Here is a 25515-nt window from a genome sequence, read left to right on the forward strand (position 1 = left end):
TCTAAATATTTAGCAGCTAAGAGCTGCAAAGCCATGGGCTGAGACAAGTAGGCAACTCTGCTTGAAGAAGGAGCTGTGTCTGAGATGGATGGTGAGGTGGTGCTGTCAGCACTTTGAATCCTAGAGAAGAAAAAAGGTACGAATTATGAAGTATTTGGAACTTACTGATGGTTTTGTGGACCTGGGAAACCTCACCTGTAAAAAATAAAACAGAAAACCCCGTGTACAAGGCTTTGTTTTAGGGATATTTTAGAGTTCTTTAAATGAGGATGTTCTAATGGTCGTCAAGAGCAAATATTGCTCTGGTAGGACCTACATATAATACTACTGGGTCAGGATCAATCTCAGACTGCTTCATCTGTGGCAGCTATAAAATAGACAGAATGAAGATGGAAAGCTATTCATCCTCTGCAGGACTAAGAGGACTCTGTGATATTGCTGATGCCTGAGACCATCATCTGTCTGACTCCAGGGATACTGTGTGGCTGGACAGCGTTGCCTCGTTAACTCAGATTCTGACTCAGGTATTTTACATTGTCACATGATTTGAGAGAATTCACCAACCTGGAAAAGGGAAATGTTTTCCAACAGAAGATCAAATATTTTCCAGGTGGCCTATTCTGCAGACTCAGTGTTATTGCAAAAGATTTGCCTTCAAGTCAAAAAATTGCATGTGTACGAGTCTCAAAAGCAAATCAGTAAGTGGAAGGAGCGGGATAATGGAGGCACTTACCTCTAAACAAAGTCATAGGTTTGGTTTGCATACATTCCGGTGGGAATGACTGTGACTTTGAAGAATGGCACATGTCATGGTATAGCCACAGAAAAGAATGTAACTCAAACACGATGAAAAAGAAAAGCCTCACTAAGTAGAAACTGAATAGCAAAACTCACTTCACGTCTTCTTAGCTCTGCGAAGTCACAAATATCAGTAGCTACCAGGAAGAATTTCCTTGGCATCTACTTCTTGGGATAAATTGAGGTCTAAATCTAGAATAATGTGCCCAGAAGCTCCAGTTGAAGGGGAAAAAAAAGGAAAGAAAAAAGAAAAGAATAAAGGGGAAAAATTCAGCTGAGTTTAATCTGAACAGTGTATCCATCACCAAAAATGATACAAATCAGCTATTACTGGATCATGCAAAAGCAACTCCACTACCTGTGATCCTTCCTTTGCTTTCTAAACCTCTTTTCAGCCCAGCCTAATGAATTGTCAGAACTGTCAGACAGCTCCAAGGAATGACAAATGTCTATGATTTGCTGCTGCTACTTTGCTGAAAACACCTGATGTATATAGTCTTGAAATCCTCTGTTTTGTATTAAAGGCAAGGGTAAGCTGAAGGAATTGTTGTACATGTAGAGTTATTTTCTTCCATTTTACATATAGGTAGCCTAATGAGAAGAATAGGATAAAAGAAAGTTCAGGTTGAATACTAAAGCATCCCTAAACCAGGAAATAATCCAAAGGAGGCAGAAGACACACCTCAGGCCAAAGGACACACCTCAGCTGTATCTTTTTTTGAATATTTTATAATCCCATATTTAGTTTTATGATTTCATATCGTGTAAAGTAACTGTCTATGACCTGACATAAAACTTGCAATGATGTATCTCTGTTCTTGTATGATGTTTTCTTAATCAAAATTATAGATAATAAACCACAAAGCATTCTAACGCCACAAAGAAATTATTTGACAGACAATAAGATCAATCAAATAATTAATCTGACAAATATCAGAGTTTGAGTTATACAGGCTCCAAACATTTATTAACTTGCAGCCAGATTCTGTGAACATTTGTCATTGACTTAAATGGGTCTAAGATTTCACTTATTGACGAGTGACAGGCCCTGATGGGTATTTAGTCATTTCTGCTATACCAGATTGGCACTGTACTTAATACATTTGCTAATTCTGTCATAGAACTTACTCCCTATAACATTCCCTGCACCTACCCTAAAGAAACTCTTGTGAAGCTGTCCCTTCAATAACACACAGACAAAAAGACATGGTTTTGGAAAACAGACAGTATGACTCTTGCCTAATTAGTCACTTGTCCAGCACTGTAATGCATTTTAAAAAGATTCCCGTTAACTGGAGAATATTTTTTGCTGCTTCGGTGCTTGTTGGATGATATTTTCACAACAGCTCCCAAGCAATCAGGGGTTTTTTGTGTGACTTTATGCGAAATGACCTGCATTATGTAAGTACTGTTAGAGAAGAGATGGACACAACCATGGTGCTAACCTTGAAGGTAATGGACACTGGGAACCTGATCCCAGCGTCGCAAACTGGGTTCCTCAGCTGAGAGATTGAAGGCAAAGAATGGAGGTCGTGGAAAGCTGAACCAACTGTGCCAGTGAACAAGGAACTAAGCAAAGTTGATCATTCCTCTATCACGGGGTGAGGTTTACTGTCATAGAGTGAGCTGCCTGGGGACCTGGTCCAAACCCAAAGGGCTGCTAAAAGTAGGAAGCTTAATGAAAACCATAAGGGCATTTTGTCATATTTCTTGTAGATCAACTCTTTTCCACCTTGGGAAAAAAAAAATAAATATGGTTTGCAGATCAAAAGACACTCCCAGTTGCTCTTCTCCAAGTGTGCACAGTGAACTCCATGAATAGTAGAGCCAAGGGCGATGCTTCAAAGATGGGAAATGAGGTTGAGCTAGGTCTCCATGTTTTATCAATTTCATTAACACTTCAGGCTCTCTGCAAGCCAAGAGCATCATCAAAACTTGTTTCCCAATGAATCAGACCTAGTCCAAAAAAGAAAGTACTTGACTTGCCCCTGTGAGTCTGGTTAAAGTGAGGGTTGGGAAAAACACAAACCAACCAAGCCCTATAAGGTTTAAATGAATTGACTCACATGAAAGAGTACAAAATGGAGGGGCCCTGGGCTGTGTGTCTTACAATAAAACACCATTGGCACACACTAGCACAGCTGCTACATTGGTGCAGCCTTTCTGCAGATGATACTACATTGTCATCTCTCCAGATAACACTGCAAGGAACACACTTCTCAAACCACTCCTGTGAGTCTCTCTGTTTTACAGACAGGGAACTGAGGCACAGAGAATACAGGTAAGAACATTAGTTTGCTGACATCTATTGAGATCAAGAGCAATCAAGCCTCTAAAGAGGAGTTAAGCACTAAACAACCTGGAGAATTTAATCTGAAAGTTTTTGCCCTCAGGGGTCGATTGCAAGAAACCAGGGGGTGGAAAACAGGTCCTTGGTTATGAAGTGACTGGCTAAGTGCTGGGATTGTGCATCCTCTCCCTTATGAACAGGGGTGATCTGGGGCTAAAGTGCCTGCCTGAGTGAAGAGATTGGGTTATCATCACCCACTATGTCACATCAAAAGCAAGTTGATAGGACTATCTGAGGATCTCTCAGGGCATCTGTGCTGGTGGATAACAAAAGGGGGCCTGGTTGTCTCTCAGCAATGATTGCTGAGCTCCTGCAAACAGCCACAGAAAGGGCAGGAGAAAGCTCTGAAATATGCTGTTGGTCCCATAGATGCACAATGAAGATGTGTCTATTCAGACAGGAGAAATACTGACAAATAAATGCTGAAGAGATTACTGTGTTCCTCTCTTAGATTAAGTCTAGTTTGACAGTAGTTGGGGTTTGGGAACTCTTCTATGATTTAAGAATTCTTCTCTAAGTGGCCTAAAACTCCTGCTAAATCATCACTTGCTGTTGTCAAATAAATAATCATGCGAAATCAGCTGCAGAGAAAAGTCTCCTGTAGAACAGAGTTCATGCATGACATATGATATATCTTTTCAAAGGGACAGATACATCTTTCTTACAGCCAGCATGCAGCTTCCTTCACTGCACCTTCCCTCCCATCCAAAGCACCTCAAATAAATGTGAGTTCTGCTGTGTTCACAGTAATTCCTTCATTTTTAAACACATAATGGAAATGTATAACTGGTCCTCATAAAAATTTATATCTCAATTCGTCCCTTTAATTTATAACAGGCCCTCCAGGCAGTTATTATTCAAACATTAATAAAATGCCTATGGATCACCAAAAGCATCAATTTTCACATTCACCTCCCCTCCTATTTGTACATATATAAAGCCAGATTAGAGTTAATGCCACTTCTGTGTCTAACAACAATTACGCCTTTAATAAGATAGGAACAAATGATATATTATCTAATCATGTTAGGAATTTGAGTTCTTTTCATGAAACAAAGTTGAATTTTTTATGCCCTTTGTGACAATTGTTACTTAACAGCCTATATGTTTGGATATTGCAGTTTATGCAAATGTTCATGTTCTATAAATTTTAGATTTATCTCCATTTATCATCCCACATGTTCTAATATACAGACATTACGGTTTAGCGTGTGACTATGCACACAGTCTAAAATATGATTAGGACACTTTTCATTTATTTATACCATACAGAAAAGGATGGGGGGGGGGGCGATAGCTATTGAAGGGGTAAGAAAGACCCTCAACTTCCATAAAACCATGTACTGTGCAGAGCTGCACCTTACTACTCTGATATAAATCTACCAAAGAATTTAGTCTTTCATTTGCTAGCAGTTGAATTTTAAAGGATCAAAGTTTATAAGGGAACCCTTCATTCTGTGCTCTAAAAGCACTCACCAGCTCTCTGTACATCACACTTAAAAAACCCTTGCTCAAGAAAGTAAGTGTTGCTAATATAAGCTCTCCCATAGAGAGACAAGGAGATAACTTGCATGCACAATGGTTTTTGGTTTGAAGCTCATTTAAGAAGAGCAATGATCATGAAGGCCATAAAGATTTTCAGGAAAGAATTCCCTGGGATTTTTCAGTTTTCTGCTGGGAAATTTAAAGCCTTTTGAATTTGGAAGGAAGAGTGGGAAAAGTAGATCCTACGCCATGGTTTGATTCTGCATAAATCACTACAGTCATATTGACATCAAAGAAACAACAGCAATTTATGTCATTTGATAAGCTGGCCCTTTGCATGGCCATGAAAAAAACCCAAATGAAAACATTCACCTAAAGCATCTGAGGTCTAAAGGAGATTAGATTTATTTTTAGACTTCACTCATGGGAACTATCAGTGATGTTTCAAATGGGTGCTAAGCTAAGGGGAAATTACCACAAATGGACATGTCATTACAGTTTCTTTACACAGGTAAGCACAGCATATGGGCAGGAATTCAGTTCTACCACCTTGCCTTCATTATGGAAACTGTGTTTGTAGCAGTGTTGCAACCAGGCATTGTCTGTCCAGGAAATCTGTCTCCTTTAGAGAGCCTGCAGCATTGGCCTGGAAGATTTTATTATGGTGTCTTCCACCCCTGCCAGCGGGAAGTTCCCGTTCGTTCACTAAGGTGGTCCCTCCATTTCCCATGCAATGTAGAAAACGCTGATGAAGACTCAGGGAGAGACCAAAACTAAAGTGAACTCCATTAAGACAGGAGCTGCCTTCCTGTTTGTTTCATTATTAATGCTGAGTTCAATTACTCTGATTTCTTCTGTTGATGAATTAGTAGCACCAGAACCAAGTCCCTGGCTGATACCCATTTGTCTTTGCTTATAAGTGCTAATGTGATCCTGTTCCTTTAAAATCAAACTCCTGCTTCAGTCACTTTACATCTTTGCAACACTAACTGTCTTTTCACTAATTGGTTCTGTGTAAATGAAACAAGCTGAAAAACACTGTGGCACCAATAAATATTAATAAGTTATTGTTTGTTTTCTTTACCTTGCTTATGAATTCATACAAAGACAGTGCTAAGACATTAACTCCAGTCTATTAATTGCCACCTGATAATTGCCACCTGATACTTTTCTCCTGGATAATTAGGTACCCATTAGTTCTAATCAAGTAGTTACTTAATTATTGCAGTAATTAGTCTAATGGACTAGCAAATTGAAGCTTTATCACTTTTGGATACTTAATGTTCCTGACAGAGTACTTCACAAGTGTCAGGGTTCCTGATTCAGCAACCTGCCATAGATGAACCCCCTGCTGCCATTTCCACCCCACCCACACTGCTCCCCAGCCACACGAAGCACAACTTTGATATGTGAAGCCAGAGGCAACAGAAATTTGAGTCCCTTTTCTTTCTCATTCCCCTTCCCATCCCCATCTATGCCTCCCCTCCTGCGCTCTTACTGCTCGGCTCATTCCATACCAAAAGAACTTTGTTGGGAAATTAAATAACATCTTGGCATGGAGATCACATGCATTAAGCTATACAGCAGCGTGATTCAAAGAAAGGAGTTAATGTTGGCAGGTGTGGGAAGAAAAAAGCAACTGTGAAGGGGGAAATAATAAGGAGCGTTCATGAATACTCATATACAGCCAGGCATGGAAAGAAAAGGGAGAGGAGCAAAGCTGACTGGTGGTAAGTGAAGGCATGGCTCCAAGGTCTGGGACTGGTAATAGGTCTCTCTCTCTCATCTCTGAATTGGAGGTACAAATCCAACAGACATTTTTAGCACATAAAACCCATGGAAAGTCTGTTTTTCTGCCTATGGTCTCTGTACCACAGAGTTGGTGGGCAAGAGGCCATTAACATTTCTCTGCCCCATGGTTTTATAATTAATATCTTACTTAATTCTAAAGGGCTGTCAATCCTACACTTCCATGATATTCAATTCAGAAAGGCATGTGAAATGCTATCTTCACGCCTATACTCTGCCCGTATACTAGTTCATATATTGTCCTTGTGCATCATGCTTGCTTTTGGATACTGATGTGTTTGAGATGGAGACAACAGGCATAGACATTTAGGAGCATTCAATGTGGATTTACCTCTCCCGTTGATCATCTAAACCAGATTCTCTCAAGTCTCTTCCTGTCAGATTTGTATCAGAATTGATCATCAAGCCCTTTGGCAAGTGTCATCTGCCCCAGGCATTACAATGTGTAACATATAAGCACTCCTTGCACTGGGAAGGGGGGGAAAAGATTGATCCTGACCAGAAATAAAGAGGCTAATTCCATTCAATAATGCTTGACAACTTGCTAATGGTTAAACTGCTTCACATATGTGGTAAGATTATGTATTCTGAAATAGATGTATTTATCTTTCTTGATCAAATAACTCATGTTTCCACTGCTGCTGACACTGTAGCACACTCTCAGATCTTGTCCAACGACACAGGCTATGGAACATGCCTCGAGTGGGTCCTGCTGGAGGATGCTGGATTTCCAAACAGTCAGGTACCTGGGTTTGCTTTTGTGGGAGGCAAGGAACGGGCTGGTGGCAGTGAGGAGAAATGACTGTTAATCACCTGGGGTTTGACCTGCTATGGAACTGGAACAAGGCCAAGTTGTCCGTCAGGTCTCTTATGTGTCAAAAGCTGTATAATCGGGGTTACCACACAGAGAACAGAGTCCCCTAGTCTGCTACATAATGCATATTCATAGACCAAAATAACTCCAACACCCTAGTATCCTCACAAACATTGGGATTTAATTTACCTATTGACCTGTCCTCAGTATGTTCATAGTAAGAGAGCTGAGAAGCCAACAGTTTTCTGGGGAAACAAACTAGTAACTTCATTCCTCTTAATTCTTCTCACTGCATGAAAAGCAGTGTCCTTTTTCAGTTACTTTGCACTCTTACTCAAAATACAGCAGACCATGACAGAAAGGTCACTGGCTCCTGAGTTTTCTGCCATAGCTCCGCATGCATCCATCACAACTGGTTGCCGATGCTCATTTCCTCTGAAGTTGCTCTTTAGGTAACAGTCAATAAAACCTTATGCTGCTACTGAAAAATCACACAACAAAACTGCTTAAACACCTGCGTGAGGCCACAAAGCAATAACAACCCCATGCATTGAAAGCAAAATTAGGCAAAATGTAGTTGGCCCATTAACAAAACATATTGCTTGAAATTACAGTGCCTCAGGACGCCTAGATCTTGTTCTTGGAGTTATGCTTCGAAGCAGAGGGCTGCCAGCCCTGTTCAGCATGGGACTTGTATTGACCTGACTTCAAATATCTGAGACCACTGTCTTTGTCGAACACTCCCAGTGGCAGAAATCTAGTAGAGAAAGCTTTCGATGGTGCGAAACAGTTACATCCTGGTCCATCAATAGCTGTAAATTGTAACTGATACTAAAAAGTAAGCAAAGCCTCCTGAAGAAGGCAGAAAACCTTGGAAAAGCAGTGGCTGCTGCTGGGCTCATGAGTAGTTTTGCTACTGCAGACACCTAAGATCATACACGTGTCCCTCAGCATGCAGCCTCATCTGATCTCCCCAAACTGCTTGGACTTCTCTGTCTCCAGATTTGATCCAGAGATGCTTCTCTAGACCAAGCTGACACTTGGAGGGGAAGAGCAGAGGGGCAGCAGGTTGGAAGACCCATTGAGGAGTCTCACACATACTGTGCTTGCACCGAGGCTAAACAGAGACTGTCTGTCTCCAGCACTATCGATCCAGCACAAGCACTAAATTCATTTTAAGGATGCTGAGAGAGAGCGAGTAAACTATATGTGACAGATGTTAGTCACGTTGCGTAATGTACTACTTGGAGGTGTTCAGGTGCTCTGGTGATGAGAGTGCAAATAAAACCAATGCAGAACAAGCAGCCTAAAAAGAAAAAAGGGGGGGGGGGGGGTGTAGTTTAAAAAAGCTAAAAAGACTTTTTTAGCTTGAGAGGGAGTAAATATCATAGTCCCCACATCATCGATTTTTCCTTCTGGATCTGCCTTCAAAGCACTTGTACAGTTCTTCAGAAACGACACTGCAAGAAGCAAATTAGAAGACAAACAGAGAATACCTTTTATGTTGGAAATACTAGGAGAAACTGTCCAATAATTACTGAAAGAGATGCAGAACTCATTAAGGCATGATTGCTTGGAAGCTTATGATGGTGCTGCATGCAAAAGAAAAGTAAAAAAACTGCTGAAACATAAGCAAAATCCTTAGCATCCTTTCTCCACTTCTCTCTATGCACTTTCTAGCACTTCAGTTCACAGGCTCAGTTGCAATCAATTGTAGCTTGTAACAATTCAGCAGTTTAAGATCTCCATAATAGTTTAGACCACCGCTGTTCAATGGGTTGCACAGCTTTTGGAAAACCTACATGTTGTGCTGGGGAGGGGTGTAAGTGCAAAGGGAAGGAAGAACCAGGGAGGCAAGCTGCTTCCAATTTGTCTATCGAAATCCAAGATCTTTTTATGGGGTGTGGGTTATTATTGGAAAGATCTTAGTCTTCACCTCTTTGAGGAGTTCTCTGAGCACTTCTTTTATGCCTTTCATCATTTTCTCGCTTTGCACACATGGAACAGGGTATGGGGGATAAGACAAGATCAAAGATAATCATTCAGCCTTCTGCCACTGAATAAAGCAGGGTTGTTTGCCTGTGTGGGAAAGTTAACAGCGTAATATCTACAGAGTGACATGGGAAACACTATGTGGTTCCTCATGAGCACTTCTTGGTGAACATTAAGTGCAAGATACCTTGAACAAAGGTAACAGGAATTTTGCCTGATGTTAGCTCATGGTAGCTAACTCACGGTCAGTCTGGCCCTTGCTCCAATGTCCTGACTGGCACAAGCAGCCGCATCCTGGGTCCTGCTGATGAGAAGAGTTGGCACCAAGAAATCCAGTGTCAAAACAGCAGTGACTGGCAAGCATAGCCTGAGGAAAACAGAGTGATAATTAGGTTGGAAAGACACTCCAAGCCATAATTTCATCCTGCTGGCACCAGTGGCCAGAGGGAGGAATGTGGAACGGATGGTCCGCCTTCCACTACTAAAAGAGGTTGAGCACTAGATCAAGCACAGCAGCGTCAGCCTCCCTGGCCTTCTGTAGCTGATCTTTGCTAAAGGTTACGGACATGGAAATGGGCAAAGGACAATGTGCTTTCCTGATAATCTTGCCTTCTTACTTTCATTTAGATTATCCTAGCGTAGGTCAAGTTGTTGAGACGATCTCAGGGTAAAAGTGAAGAGAGAGGAGGATTGATCACTCTAAAGTTTGGGTGTATGGATGGTTGACCCCTGGATTTGGGCATCTTTGCTTTTTGCTGTGTTTCAGGGATTTTTTGCAGGTTGTTCTCAGCTGCCTGTCTGACTGGGCCATGATGAAACCCAACATCTTGCAGAGACATAAAATAGAAAACAGGCAACTCATCAGAAAAGTAGCAGCTGTTTTACACCATCACAAACCAAAATCATCATACACTAAAAACTAGATTTAGCAGTTTAAAAGAGCTGCTAACACAAAATTAGCTGGAGACAACAGCGTGGTTTTGTAACTGACAGTGCTTCACTCAAACGCCCTAATTCATGTAAAAACAACTTAGGAAACATTAAACGGCTGATGCTTTTGGAAAGGGGAAGAGTATTCAGACTTTCAACGGCTGCTTAGGAAGAATGTGCAGATTTATTACATCATCTTTTTTTTTTCCCTTTTACGAATGTTAAATAAGCATTGTGTCAAAACTGCCACCTCTTAAATAACAATGATGCTATAGTCCTCCTGAGGAGGGAGACACCAGCTTTTATTGGCAAGTCATTTGTATTTATTGCAGGCTGAAAGCCAGTAAAAAGGTTGTACAAAACTTTAACAGTGAATGAGATGGAATAAGAAGGCCTTGAGCACTTTGGATCATCAAATACTTCAATAACTGGATATGGTTGTTCATACAACCATAAATTCATACACATGGAGAGGATATAAAGACCTAATTGCCATATGAATGGACTTTCTGTTGCCTTCTGGAAACTCTTATGCATAAACAATCTGTGCTAGTTACAGGTGCAATACAAACTCTCCTTTGGCTCAGCTGCATTTCCCATTGAGGATGAAAATTTTCTGTGTTGTAGATACATCCTGCCCATAACCAACACAATTCCTAGGGGTTAGAAGTTTGCCTGGCAAGAGATTCAGCTAATCACTTTATTACCAAAGGGTATGTGGCTTGGCCAGAGGTCTGTCATCTTCTAACAAAGAAAGGGTGATTCCCGATAGCCCGGGACTAGATTAAATTTGTCCCTACAATTAGTAAGATAAGAACTTGGTTTATTTTTAATATGAAGCAGCTGCCCTGCTCTAGTTGAGGTGCTTCCATATCTCCCATGGTGGCAAGTCCCTTCATCTGTGTGCTCTGACATTGCCTGTCTTAGGGGATTCTCCCATGAAGTCTCATCACACTCCTGCCTGAAGGAATTCAGGGCTGGATACAGAGTAAAGGAGGAATAAAGTTTAAGCTGAGGTCTGGCTATTTGTTCTGTGCAGACAAGTTGTGGCCCTGAAAAAGTCTTTTGTCTCCTAACAAATTGCAGGGGTGAGAGCATGAAAAAGTGCCCTGTTCTTCAAAGGTATTTTTACTTAGATTTACTCTTTAAAAGACTGTATATAGAAATAAGAGTGTAGTTGCAATCCAAAGTTTGAAAAGTTAGACTCTTACAAACAGTCTCTGATGGATTGGAATTTTTCAGCTAGACAACATCTATGCTCTTGACCTGAGACCTAGATTTCACATTTCAGGAATTAAATGAGCATCGTTTTCTAAAAGACATTAGACCAAGGCTGGGCTATCCAAAGGATGCTTCAGGATTTAGATGAAGACATTGTCATATCAAGGAAACTTAAAACCTGACATGTCTTGTTTCTGCTGAAAAGCCAGACCTAGTTTGTTATACCACATTGTGGCTTGTTATGTGGAGGAGGCAAAGGAAAAGTGGAGGTTGTTCGGGATTTAACATCTTCTACAGGATTGACTGCAGTAACAGGGCGCAAGGCTTTGTGACCCAGGTGATCTGGCCTCATCTTATATTACTCTCTTTCCAATTTATCCTAGGACTGTGCCAAAAACCTGCCAAAATATAAGGGAAATATTTGTGACCTCTGCCAAACTGTGAAGCCTCTGTATCTGAGATACCTCAGATGTTTTAATTAGACTGAACAGGTTGAGCCTCAAGAAAGAGGATTGTGAAAGGACAGGAAAACTATTTCCTACCTGTACCTGCAAAGCTGGGGTGTGCATCTGAGCACTCATTCTCCTTCCGTACAGAAATCCTGCTTTTCTCAGGAAGGTGTTCATCTTGCTTTAAAGAAAAAGAAAGGGAAAACTATGATGGGGCAAGGACAGGAGAGCCTTGTCCCTTGAAAGGGCCATATTCAGCTTAAAGGGGTTGGAGCCCTCACCTTTCCCTTGCTGCAAACACTGAAATGCAGGTTGTATCTCACAGATGTGTCCCAAAGCAAAGTCTTCGAGGATCCGGGCATCCGCTACAACCACCCAGACATGCCACTACTGCAGAGCTTGGGGGATGAACAGAGGAAGGCGCAGAGCCAGAGGAGAGATTGACTGATCTCGTTTCAGATCAGATGGATGGCTCTAAATGACCTGTAAAGACACTTCCTGAGCCCTGAGCCACAACATTAAGAGCCAAGACACCACTAGCACTTCTGAAGTAGTTATTAGTGACTGAAGTAGCACTTGTCAACTGCGACTTCAGTTTCAAGTAATAGTTTAGCAGCATCAACTTGAAGAAAGGTTATATCTCAGTGTGTCTGGTGTGCTGCTGACACTTAAAGGAAATAATTGGTAGACTTAGAGCAGGGGCAGACGCCAGTGGTAGAACAGGAGAGGAGGTTGGATACTCGAAAAAAACCTTCAACAATACTGTGTGAAACAAGAGCCAGAAATCCATCCTAAGCCCTGGCATAAAGAGTATGAGGAAGCTGTAACCCAGCCTGCTGAAAGAGTTCTGTTCTTCCCACCATGAGCTCTGCTGTTGTGACATTTAAGGACTCATCTACAGTTGCAGTTTGCAGCCCTGTCCTAACAAGAGGACAAAACCATGTTGCCCCTTGCAATTCTTGGCCAGCTTTTCGGAAAGCACATGTAATACAATCTCCAGCTGATTTTTGGCTTCAGGACAGCAAAACCCAAGAGAAAGTATATGTGTGTGTATGCATGTGTGCTGTAGGGAAGACAGGAAATAGTCTGGAATGAAGTGCACAGTCTCATTTTACCTGTAGTTTGGCTGTGTGATGCTAAAACAGGGGAATTAGCATGCAAATCCAGCAGTCCCTTGGCTGTCATCACCTTCCAATTAGCCACATTTGATTTTGGTGGGCGCTGATGGGTTGTGTCAGCAGGTGAGGTAGGATGTCTGAAAGGTGCTTCGGCTGCCATGGGCAGGAGAAGGCTTCGTGTGTGCATGTTTTTCCCCTGTGCTGGTTGCTGGAATGATGCTAGCCTGCCAAAATAAAAGCACTGCTGTCACTCACTGTCCAGAGGAACTGATTCTGATCTCAGTTGGTCCCACCTTTTGCAAAGGTTGATGTAACAGCCAGAGCAACTGGAGTCAGGTGGGCTGACCCACCAGTTACCAAGATTGAAGCGTGCGTCTCAAACACAAGGTTTGCAGCAGTGTTTCTGCTAACTGTCTCATTCTGTTCCCCTACTGCCATTTCAAAGCCCTTTTCAAATTTTTGTTATTTATTACCACCATTGCATGAGGCTTCTCACAGTCCCGTTCACAGACATTAGGGAGCTGCTGTGCTTGGTGCTATAGAAATATAAAATCTTGTTCTTGTCCCAGGAAATGCACAAGGAAAACCAAGGGAAGAGGAAGTGGGAAAAGAGCAGAAGAAATAGCATGATGATAACTTGTACCCGCATAAAATATAGCTGCATCCAGGGAAGGAGAGCTTTGTAAACATACTTCTTGCTCTCGTAAGGAGACTGTGTGTATGTTCTAGCCAGCCAGCTTGAGAGGGCGGACAGGGCTTTAGCTCCTTGGCTGCCCCTAAGACCTGCTCCTGACTGTGAGCAGCAATGTTTCAGCAGCAGACCAAGCTAAAGTGGTACTGTGTTAGTGCACCAGAAAAGTATCTTCAAAGTGAAGAGTAGCTTGTATTTGTTGAAACAGAAGAGCTGACATGGAAAAAGGTCTTCCTTCCAGGGGAAGAAAGCCAAACTTAGTCACACCAATAAGCCAGAGAAATTACATTTACAGAGCAATTTTGAAAAGCAGGGATGTGATCCAATTTGTCCAGAAAAAAGGATGTTTCCACACATAAAATGCAAGTCATTCTGAGCTTCTGTAAGTTTCAGTTGTGTGGAGCACCAGGAAATTCAGGATCTTTTCTGTTTGTTATAAATAAAACTCAGAAAGTCATAGCCACATTCTGTATGTAATGAATTAGAGGGAGGTGACCAAGTTGAAGAAATTGCCTACCTTAGAAACCTCAGTAACTGTAAGTGTGGGCCCCAGGTCATGATAGAAAAAAGGAGAGAAAAAGAGGCAAGATTTTGTAATGTGGAAATTAAAAATTCATGGTCAGCTTAAGATGACAGTTCACCATGAGTGAGTAAATGTTAAAGGCGCTGCAGTGAAGTCTGGAGTAGACTTCTGAGTCACTGTCGTAGCAGTGATACTTGAGTTTGTATATGCAGATAAGGTTGCCTAGAGAAAAGTATGGGAGCAGAAGAGGAAGAGACTCAGGATCAGTATTTGTGAAGCCAACACAAAATTGTAGGGTGAGGAGATGATGAAGAGCCTTCAGTCAACAAGAGCAACATCAATAGAGGACTGAGTCACAGATGCTCAGAAGAACAGATTACAAACAGTAAGCAATAATGTTGAAAACTGCTGATGGGTCAAGAAGCTGGGGCTGGCATACTGCTGTCAAGTTCTGCCCAAGAAATATAGAAAGGTTTTGTTGAGAGCTATTTCAGAAGGATGTATGGTTGAGTACATAGGACAGAGAAGGTGGAGAAGGCACATTGAGCAAGACTAGGTATTTCCTATAGCAAGGTTTCCAGAAAGGCAAAGGCAAAGACAAAGAGAGATGCTTACAAATGAAAGGAATAAAGCACTGTATTATGAGAGCTGGAGAACAGAGAGCAGTGAAAGGTTTGGTAGTATGAGAAAGGAAATGAGGCAAAAGTGAAGATCGAGAGATGAAATTAGACTTCTGGGTTATAAGGGCAAGAAAAGGAGAAAAATGTTTGTGACTGTGTTGGGAGAGGGAGGAAGAAGGAAAAACCAACCTGCTTCAGTTTTCTCTTCAGACAAATCAGCAAGAACCTGTACACTGCTGTAAACAAACACAAAAAGGGGAAAGCTGAGGAAGAAGTAAAAAATGCAGTTGGAAGATGTGAGAGATGGGGACCAAAGACTGGAGGTGAGGAAAAGAGAGAGCATCACTAGGAGAGAGGGGAGAAATTACTTACATGTGGGGGAGAAAGTGAAGCTGGAGTAGACCTGATAACTGTACCAATGGAAGGCCAGAATGGGACAACTATCCCAGGATGGGAAGATCCAGGGGGCAGAATAGATTCCACCTCCAGCTTGACCTGCAAAAGGTCATTGAATTCATTCTAAAAGCGAGGAACAATGAAAGAATTTAAGCTACTGCTATTAGCACAGTATTTAACTGTAACGATAATACTGATGGTACTCTGAGCCATACATCATCTGTTTCTGCTGATTTTGATTAACTTAAAAGAGAGCATGCCAGAGAAACTTAAAAGAGCACTGCCACCTTTGGCACCTACCCCAAAGCAGGCCTGCAAATCCACCCTGTGTCTCACTCAGATTGAGAGCTTCTGTCCTTGAAATGTTAAACTCATTATCTGGTAGGTGTGGACAGTCTTGTGCCTCATAGAGCCAGGAAGAAATCTGACATGTCACAGAGGGGGAAAAAAAAACAACTCCTGAGACATGTTGTGAGTGTGTGTATTTTTGGCAGAGGATACCAGCCAGACATGTCAGCTGATAGAATCCTTAGAGCTGGAAGACTGAAAATGAACTGCATTACAACAAACAGAGATTTCACAACTGAAAGCGGCACACTGACATTTATATTAGCTCCCTTTGATGTGACCTGACGAGCTGGGCTGGAGCAAAGCCTGTTGCAACATCCACCCAGTCCTGCCCCAGCCCACCAGCCCCTCTGCCCTGTGCCTTTTTCACTGTCCTGGGAAGGAAGGAGATCATACACATCCTGATGCTCTTTGCTGCAGGAAGGCTAGGCCCTGGGCCAAATGCTCAGCTAACAAGCAGAGGTAGTGCTTTTACCTTGTCCTGATTGAGGGTACCTTGTGACAGGCCACGGCTGTCAGTGCAAGTCAGGATGGCTTGACAAGCTCCATCTGAAGAAGAAACGTGGTGGGGCCGGGAAAAGTTCCCCTCCTCTAGGCTATTCTGCACTTTGACACTGAACCAGAGTGACTCCTTTGACCTCAATGGAGTTACTCTGATTTACCTGAAGGTAGCAGGGAGCAGAATCCAGCCCAATAAATTGTATCAGTTTTATGGGCTTTGCGTATGAGAGAAAGGGAAGTCCAGACCCTCAGTCCCTCAGGCTACTTTGGGGGCTGACTGTCAAGGTGTGTTTTTTATTGTGTGTACTGCTTGTCTGATGATAGGAACTAAATTGAGAAGAGGCTCATTTCTCACAGGCCACTGAGCAACCAGAATGTGCTAACTGTCATACGTAGGAAGCACTCAGGTGTCGGGATTGTCAAGAGAGAAAGTGCAGCGCTTTTTATTAACTGCAAGAGCAATCAGCTCTGTCTGGGTCTGCTCAGTCTTGTGGAAACACATAGTTCACACTGGGCAATGCTCAGAGGCTTAACACAGGTATCAACACTGTGCCTCCGGTAATAACTTCACATCAGAGCTGTTGCATTATGGGCTGCTGCATAGTCACAATGATACTTGTGGTGCTTGGTAGTCTGATCTCCTGAAGGCATTTGCTAAGTCTGAATAGGTCAAATCCTGCATGACTCAATAGTGTATTTAAACTGTGTTTTGTCTTGCCCTCTGAGGTCTCACATGGTTTATGCAAAGACACCCCTTTATCCTGGTGTGTTGCCCTGCTCAGGGGCTGGGTGGGCTGGTTAAAACTCAGGCCTGAGCAAATGTGGCTGATTCAGATCAGAAGGATATAGCCAGGCAGCGTGGTGCATGGCATAGGGACTCTAAAAAGAAAGGGGGTGATGAAGATGATTTCAAGACACTAGTAGTCTTTTCCCCAAGTTAAGGACAGGCCCACTGAGCCTTTCCCCAAAGACTATGAAAATACCCTCAAATTTTCGGGGGGGTGGTGGTGTTTAAATCTGATTTTGATTTGAATTTGACTAACTTGATTTGAACTAAAACAGGTTTAAGTTCAACAATAATTTATAAAAAAATCCACTCACACTCTGCAAAACTCTTTCTATCAGCAGCATCAGTGCCTTTTCCGGCGGTAAAAAGGTCAAATGTGGTCCAGGTTTCATTTACATTCTGACACTGTCTCACCACTGACTCTGTGAGAGGAGCTAAGGGCCTTTCTTTTCTCAGCTGGGAGATCTCCAAACACCACAACGCAAAGCCATGATCACAAGTAGATCCCTGCAGCATGCACAGGAAAGAGGCCAAATACTCCTCAAATCCTTAAGTTGTTTCCTCCCTGCCTAGAGGTTATCAGAAATGGCATAAAAGGTTCAATCTCTGTCAAGGAGTCAGTACCTGTGTGAGAGCTGTTACATCTGAAGAAGCATCATAAGTGGGGAAATCTCTAATGTGTTGCCTCAGCTGGGACTTTCCTGCCTGAAGTGGTGGGTCTATTACATTTCCCTAGCAGAAAATCAGCACGCAATTAGATATACATGTGTGGGCAATGTTCCAATCTGTTTTCTTCACCACTTCACCCAGGGAAAGCCCCAAGAATAGCATTAAAGCAAGAGGCCATCTGGGCCTACAGAAATGTTCACGGCTGGCTGCAGTGCAGCGCTTAGTTGAGAACACGGGAAATAGCCCACTACATCAGAAAGAGAAAAATGAAATCCATGAGGCACACTGGCTGCGGCAGTGGCTGAGTCACTCCCTTTTCACATGGTCAGGGATGCTGAACATCCCTCTCTGATTACTCCAGAATGAAATGCTGCCTTGTGGTGCTGTACGAAATGCAGAGCCTCAGATTCCCCACTTCATCAGGGTGGGCTGCACATTTGGAGGACAAGTGAAGTGACACATCCTGTCTTCAGAGAAGAGTCGGTCAGCTGTACAGTGGCTTGTGCCCTTAGCAGGTGCTTCAATGTCAAAGGTATTAATGCTGGTTATTTTCAGCACTGTGCCAAGTGCCGTACAGGCTTGTTCCTCCCCTACCCCCATTGTAATTAAATTTATAGGCCGTGACTATGAGCTGGGCTAAGAGTTGAGCTGTCGAGTTAAAAGAAGCACCACCAGAGCAAAATCCTCCAGCTGGCAAGACAGAGTTTCTGATGGTGGCTGCACTTTCTGGAAATTCTCTCTCCAGTCTCATCTCTCATACATTTCCCAATATATCTAATCTCTGTCTCTCTCATACCCAGGTGCACACACACAGAGGCACATGCCCACTCCGTGAGTTATGTGCTATAGTGCCTTGCTTTGGTGGATTGCCCCTGTCTTTACAGGAATATACACAATTTAGCTAAGGGCTCTATCCTTCTGTCAGCTACATTGGTGTAGGGCAGACTTCTCCAGCAGTGAATATGCCTTGGGCGATTTAACCCTAGATACAGGCAGATTTTCAGTGGGGCTGGTGAGAAGAGCAGTGTTTGCAGATTTCAACTGGTGATCCTATGGTACAAAGTTGTCCCAGAGTCTGCACCTCATCCACCACCAGAAGACTCATTATAACAGTGCTATGGGCATCTCCTTGATAAACTGGGACAATCTTGGTCACCACTTGAAGACTACCTTCCTTAGCAAGGCACAAAACTGAGGTTACCACATGGTTTAGAGTAAACATTTCCTACGGTTTTCAGCTTTACATTGCACTGTCCCTCCAGGCCTCAGTATCCCAAAGGATCCCTCTAACACTGGCTGAGTAGCACCTCCAGAGAAAACAGCACCTCAAGGGATGAGGCAGCCCCCAGACCTAGAAGATATTCTTTTTCCCCTTTTAAATTGTCCTTCAGGAATTCACCTGGCCTACTCCTGCCTTAGACTGGGAGATGCAATGAAGACCACGGCCAGCAGTACAGTGGCAGCATGCCAAACAAATATATTTTCTATAGACCTTCCAAGGATCTTGATAGGAAAATGACTTCAAGCTACAGTGTGCTGTTGCCTGCACACCCAGCATCAGCTGGTCTCTCTGTGGCACGGCAGAGCATTCATCTAGTTCATTTCCCTCTGGCCAGATCAAAGGAGGATAACAGTTCTGATAAAGCTATCCCATCCAGAGGCTGATCACAAAAATCACCAGGGAAGGGAGCTTGGTGGAGGTTTGCAATGCGGTACACATTCCAGTTGGCTTTGAAGCAAGTTAAACAAACTGGAGGATGATGTGATTCTGATTTCTACATCTCCTGGATGAGACATTGAATTGCAAAGCCCAAACCTGATCTCCAGAATTTTCAGAAGAAAAACTCCCTCAACCATCCCACTACCACTGTGATTCCTAAGACAGTTTTCCAAAACTGTGAAAAATCAGACAAGGATGAGAGGAGGGACATACAGGGACTGAGGGATAAAAATAAAACCCAAACAATGGCTCTCAATGTTAGAAAATCTTTCTTTAGGCAGAGAAGCAAGTTCTTGTGATCCATTGGTACCCTCTTTAGGTAAAACCAAAAGACTGGGGATCAGGGGCAGTTTAGGTCTCCTCATGAATGGGTAAGGCTTAAGATGCTCTGAGATACAATCTGCACAATTTGTCATCTCTTTCCCCCCCACAGAGAGGATAATTAACACTGTGAAATGCAGGAGGCTTCATGTACCCCTTTCTGATATCAGGGGCCAATTTAAAGGTCAATGATTGAAATGCTCTGATGGTGTCAGCTGAGCTTTTGCATCTGTTGCTAGGATTTTACTCACCAAGGACTCTTAAGACAATGTATGTTCATTAGTTTATGAGAAGATATAATTACCCATCGAAACCATACCATGTTTCATTTGCTGCTAATCTTCTGATTCACCCAGGTAGGTGGCAATGAGTGCATTTGCTAACTTGTGATTACCAAATTAGTTGCATGGCAAACCTTTTTCCATATACCTTTTAGGAAAAAAAGTAACATTAATAATGAGTTGATCTCTTCTTTCAACATTCTGTAATTTCTGTTAATTTAACTTGAGCTAGTTTATTTGGGGGGAAAGAGAGGGACAGAGCTTGTACTCCTTTGAACTAGTATTGCAAAAGAAGCGAACAACGGGAAAATTTTTGTATGTAGTTACAGTTTTAAATCCACATTAATTATATATCCACTTATTCTTTGTAAAGGCAGAGTCTGCAGCCTGGTTGGGGGAGGGAATAGGGGGTCATGTATAAATTGCCTCCCAAGGACCCCACTGAAATTTCCATAGCATTCACCATATGACACTGATGTGTGAAAATTGACATGAAGATTTGAAAATTGGGACCGAGGGAGACCAAGCATAAAATAACTTCAATTTTGCGCTCTCTCTGTCTCTCGGAGGAATAGTGCAGTGGACTGACCAACACAACACAAACAAGCGAAGGGGAGAGAAAAAAATATTCAGGGAGAAGGATAGGAGTTATTAAAGAGAAAACACACTCCTCACTCACAGTGAGAAAGGATGATCAATGGATTTAGTCACAGAGAAATTCAAGCAGAAAATTGCTGCTGTTTTTTATCTGAGAGGCAGAAAGTTTAACCAAACCAGAATTCTCTCAACTCACTCCAAGGCAAACAGTGAAGAAAACCACCGTATTTTGAAACAGGAGAAGAACTGTATGTGTGTGTAAATTTTTGAGTGTGATTTTACAATGTTATGATGCCAAATGAGTTGCAAGGTAGAATCCCCACCTCTACAAGTCCTCAATATGGAAGTTTTTATTCTAGCTCTTTTCTTTCTGTAGAACCCCAGACTCTGTACACTATCCTCAGGGGGAAGACTTACTTTCCAGCTATGTTTTCCCATGTTTAAAAGTCATACACCAAAGTGGCCATAACTATGAGGAAGCTGTCAGATAGGTTAGAAATTCACTTAAAGTTCTCAGCAGGACCATCCAACCCTGCTGTGCTGGGATGCAGATACCCTACCTGTAAGCCCGTGGAGGTTTTGCAAAACCTAGATTTGTTATAACCTTGGTCTTAAAATACTACATCTGAGCTGGTCTGCTCCATATAAACACTCAACACTTACCATCAACAAGAGCATTGAACAAGAATCCTGTTGCTAGTGCTGATGTTGCATTAGATCACAAGTTGATTGCTGGTCTCTGTTATCCCCAAGACATCTGCAAGACAATGGAAATGCAAGTCTATACATTTCTGCTATCTGTGTATACAGATAGAGACAGCAATGAGATAGAAATACAAACCATAGCCAGACCATAGCTTTAGCTTTAAAACTAATTATTCTCTAGTTACTGCAAGTCCTAAGGTCATTCTCAGTCTGAGAGGATACACTGTACAGTCCTTAACACTCTGCTGTCTCACCAGACTATTTTTCTCAGGCTTACTTACTTTATTTTATTTAGCTTTGTGGCACATAAGGTTCCTTGTGCTTGCTGATATGATGATCTACAAGACCAGTGTTCACATGCTATGGGTCTCATTTATTACGAAGTGAAGTATATAATAATGAAAAATAGCTACAGCTATTCCTTCTCTCTCCAGGGTATCTCAGCACCCTTATGGATGACCGCACACATAGTCAGCACCGTAGAAACAAATGGAGGGGAAATGGCAGTGCACTGCTCAAAGCTGGAGGACTGAGTGCCTTTGGTCTAAAAGCATACTTGATCCATAGCTTCTGTTGAAGGCATATTACAGAGGGTACTCAGAAAAATATATTTTTTGAAACAGCATGCGTAGATGTGGAGCAGATGGGCCTTGTTGGAACTGGGGAGCAGGCAGAAAGGAGAATTCTCTATTATAACAGCCCATAGGAAGCATTTGTCCATAAACACCTTGAGGATTTTCAATAGCATCCAAAGGAAAATGCCCCACGAGTCATAGACTAACACAAGAGCTGCCCATCATTGACTCTTAATGCTCTACTGAGCATGAAAACAACAGCATGGAAACAATGTGAAAAGACCTTGCAGGTAATTTCACAGGGTAACAAGGAATGCCAGGCTTATTGTAATTGCTGGCACTGGCAACAACAGAGTTATTTTAAATTAAATGCTGGGACCTTTAGTGCAGCTTCTATGTTTCACAGTGACTGGTTTTTGTACATTTTGTACTTTGATTCTTCTGATGTATAAAATCAGATTGTTTGAGTTGCACTCAAAATATGGTTTTGAAGTTCTTTCTACAACTCGGTAAACTAGGAAGTTATATTTAAATAAAAGAAATATTCTCAATGATCACCTGATGCCAGCAGCTGAGGCTTTAAGGAATACCATGAGAAAACAAGATTTGACAGCATTAAAATGCCAACCATAATGATGATATTAATAAAGGCTAAAATTGGGAGATGAGAATTTGGCCCGATACTTTCATTAGCACTTTTAAATTACTCAGGAAATCATTCTAAGAATTAATTCATAATTTTAATAACAAAACTTATTCTTATGTTTATATTTCCCCATTTATATTTCAAATACTCTTTAAAGTACTTGAATTTCTTGCCTTTAGAACTCTCTCGGTTTCTGTGTGATCTTTACGGACTTTTTCCTCTAAAAGGCCCACTCACTCCATCAAAAAGGTGATTTTTAAGAAGAATTTCTTCTTTTATTTATGTATAATCATAGTACAGATTGCATCAAATGCTTTAGAACATACATATAAAACACTCATCACTGTTTTCATGCGGTTGGGAGATAGTCATCTCCCTGTGAAGTTTGAGATGAAATAATCAAATAATAAGAAAATAAAAAGGATAACACCTACCTTAGAAAGGTCTTAAGAAACCCGCTGGGGAGAGTTTGAAGAGGAAAGATAGAAACGATATACTGCCATTTTTGAGAAAGGGTGGAAGAATCACCTTGATTACTACCAGGGAGAAATGTTTTCAAGGTTACTTTCAAGTCTAGAGCAATAGTAGCAAACAGTTTGCAAGCTATCTGGAAGATTTTAACTGGAAAAGTGATATTCACAGAAGGAAAAAGACAGTTATAGGCCATCAGGTGCAGCATAATTGGCACTCAGCCCCAGCCACAGAGGTTGGAACTACATCCAAGCTTTCTCTAAATTTGACACAGGGCATATATTGAAGTTGGAGGCAGTTTAGTGAAAGCTTATTTTCTTGGACTATAAGTTCTGTCAAAATGTAAGTGCTTCATGAACAGCTTCAGAAGAAAAGACGGAAGAATAAAGTTCCCCCAATTCTGAAATGTTCAATTTTAACAATTTGGAAACAGAATAGTTTGATGTTTGTGTTCAGTTTTTATATATATATGTTTTAAATAGTTTATATACATATAAATCCATATAATTTTATATATATAAGTATGTAGTTTTACATATATAGGTTTTTATATATATGTGTGTTTGTGTGTAGAATTTTTCTTTTATTGCAATTTTGGAATTGGAATTTTCCTTTATTGGAATATTTCCTTCATTGTAACATTACTTCAAAAGCCAAAAAGCAAAATAAAACACTGTTTGAAGAATGGATAATCTAAAATTTCAAATATCTCAGAAAGGAAAGCAGATTAACTTCAAATTATTTTCCGAAGTGCTGATCTGCAATGGATTAATTGGACTTTTCCATTTGGAAGGAGAAAGTGAAGGAAGAAACTATCTGGCTAATCTTCAGGTAGATACCATGGGTAAAATCAACAACGTTTATAGAATAAACAAACCTTCTTGGTTTGTTGGCATCACATTTTTTACAGACAGACAAAGCTTCCTAAGGACATTCTTCATATCTTAATACCTCAATCTTGTTCACTGTCATTTCTGAATGAGACCATTGTTGAGGCAACAGTGAGTTGCATAGCTCCATCAACCTTCTTTAATTTGCTTGGAGATTATGGGAAAATCTCTATAAATCAATTTTATGACCTCATGAAAAACTTACAGTTGTATGGCATCACTTACATGAATTATGAGATAGCCACAAAAAGGACCAAAGATGTCAAGGACACTAAAGTGAAGCTTTGTGTACTCTGGGACATAGCATCTCATTTCTCAAATCTACAGTTGGTAGAAATACTAAAGGCAGACACAGAAGCTAAAATTCTCTATCCTAAACACAAGGCAGTGATTTGGAAAGGCTGGGAAGGAATTGTTAAAATGGGCTTGATGAGGGTCATTAGTCTGAAGACGTAAAAATTTAATTATTCATTAGCCTTATAAAAAACACAGAAGTACACAAAAAACCCCGTATAGATACTTAATGAAAAAAAGAGTGCAGGTCAGATACTCCTATATATTTTCAAACCAAGTTTGTTTGTTTTAATTTTACATAGTATCTTTCACTAGGAGACTTCCTACAGCTGCAGTTGCAGCCACATATTTAGTATTTTCACAAAACAGACTTCCAGTTGCTCTTTCCTGGAATTCCTTCTGTTTTCACATTACATTTCAATGTTTTGCTCATATTTGTCAAAACCTAATCCAAGCGTCACTGAACTTTAGGGTGCTTCATGGTACTGTAAGCCTAAAATAAAGCCTGAATTTTGCAAATTTAGATACTAGCCTTAGAGATGAACACCCAGAGGTCAGGTTCTTTTGTAAGAGGTGGAAATAGCCATACATACCCTGACTATTAGGTTTCATTAACATTGAAAGACTTCATAACATCGAACTGATTTTCACACTATTTCTTTTTGGATGAAAACTGGAAGAAAGATTCTGACTGTGCTGAAGAACCCATGCCAACTCTTCGAGGGGACACAACAATACTTAGCTTTACATTTTAATTTTCTATCATTTTCTATCATTTTCTATCAAATTCAACTAGAGAATTTTTTTTTTTTTTTAAATAATAAACCCAAGCAAAATATTCTGGTTTTGTCAAAACATTTCTTTTTCTTTTATTGATAGCAAAATAACTTTTCCTGGCATGAGTACTGAATGTTTCCACTGTCAGTCCTGTTCAGAACGGAGCCAGGCCCTCAAATCTCCACCTCCCTATGCTGAATAAAATGTTTACCCTCCATCAACGGCAGCAATGCTCAGCTTAGGCAGCCTAAACATAACCCTGCTGCAAGTTCCCAGAATAGGGGATGCAGAAGGTCCCAGGCTCAGCCTGTGTGAGCCTCAGCCAGGCTGACATCCTCTCACTTCCCCTCTGTCCCCTGTAGTCTAGTACAGGGAGAGGGCATAAATGTAGCTCTGTAGCACCTATGGAAGGAGGATATCGTTGATGCTATGCTGGCTGTGCTGCATCAGTGTTCTGTGGCCACTGAAGGCGGGGTCGGAAACTATCCACTCTCAACCTTGTTTGATTCCCACCTTCCCTCCAGTCCTGCCCTCATCGCAGGTATCCTTGGGGCTTCTATTACACCTTAGACCTGAGCAGACTTTTAGTCCAGGAGAGAAGCAGCCACAGGATACAACATATCTGGGCCCCGTGTTGTGATTTAAATGAGCCCATTTTCTATTTTAACAGGCCTCAACATCTTTCTTTGGCACAGAGAGATGATGGGCAGATAGACTTTCTGCCTTTTTACCATCCT

The sequence above is a fragment of the Strigops habroptila genome, chromosome 9, assembly GCF_004027225.2.
Source record: "Strigops habroptila isolate Jane chromosome 9, bStrHab1.2.pri, whole genome shotgun sequence".
Classification (NCBI taxonomy): domain Eukaryota; kingdom Metazoa; phylum Chordata; class Aves; order Psittaciformes; family Psittacidae; genus Strigops; species Strigops habroptila.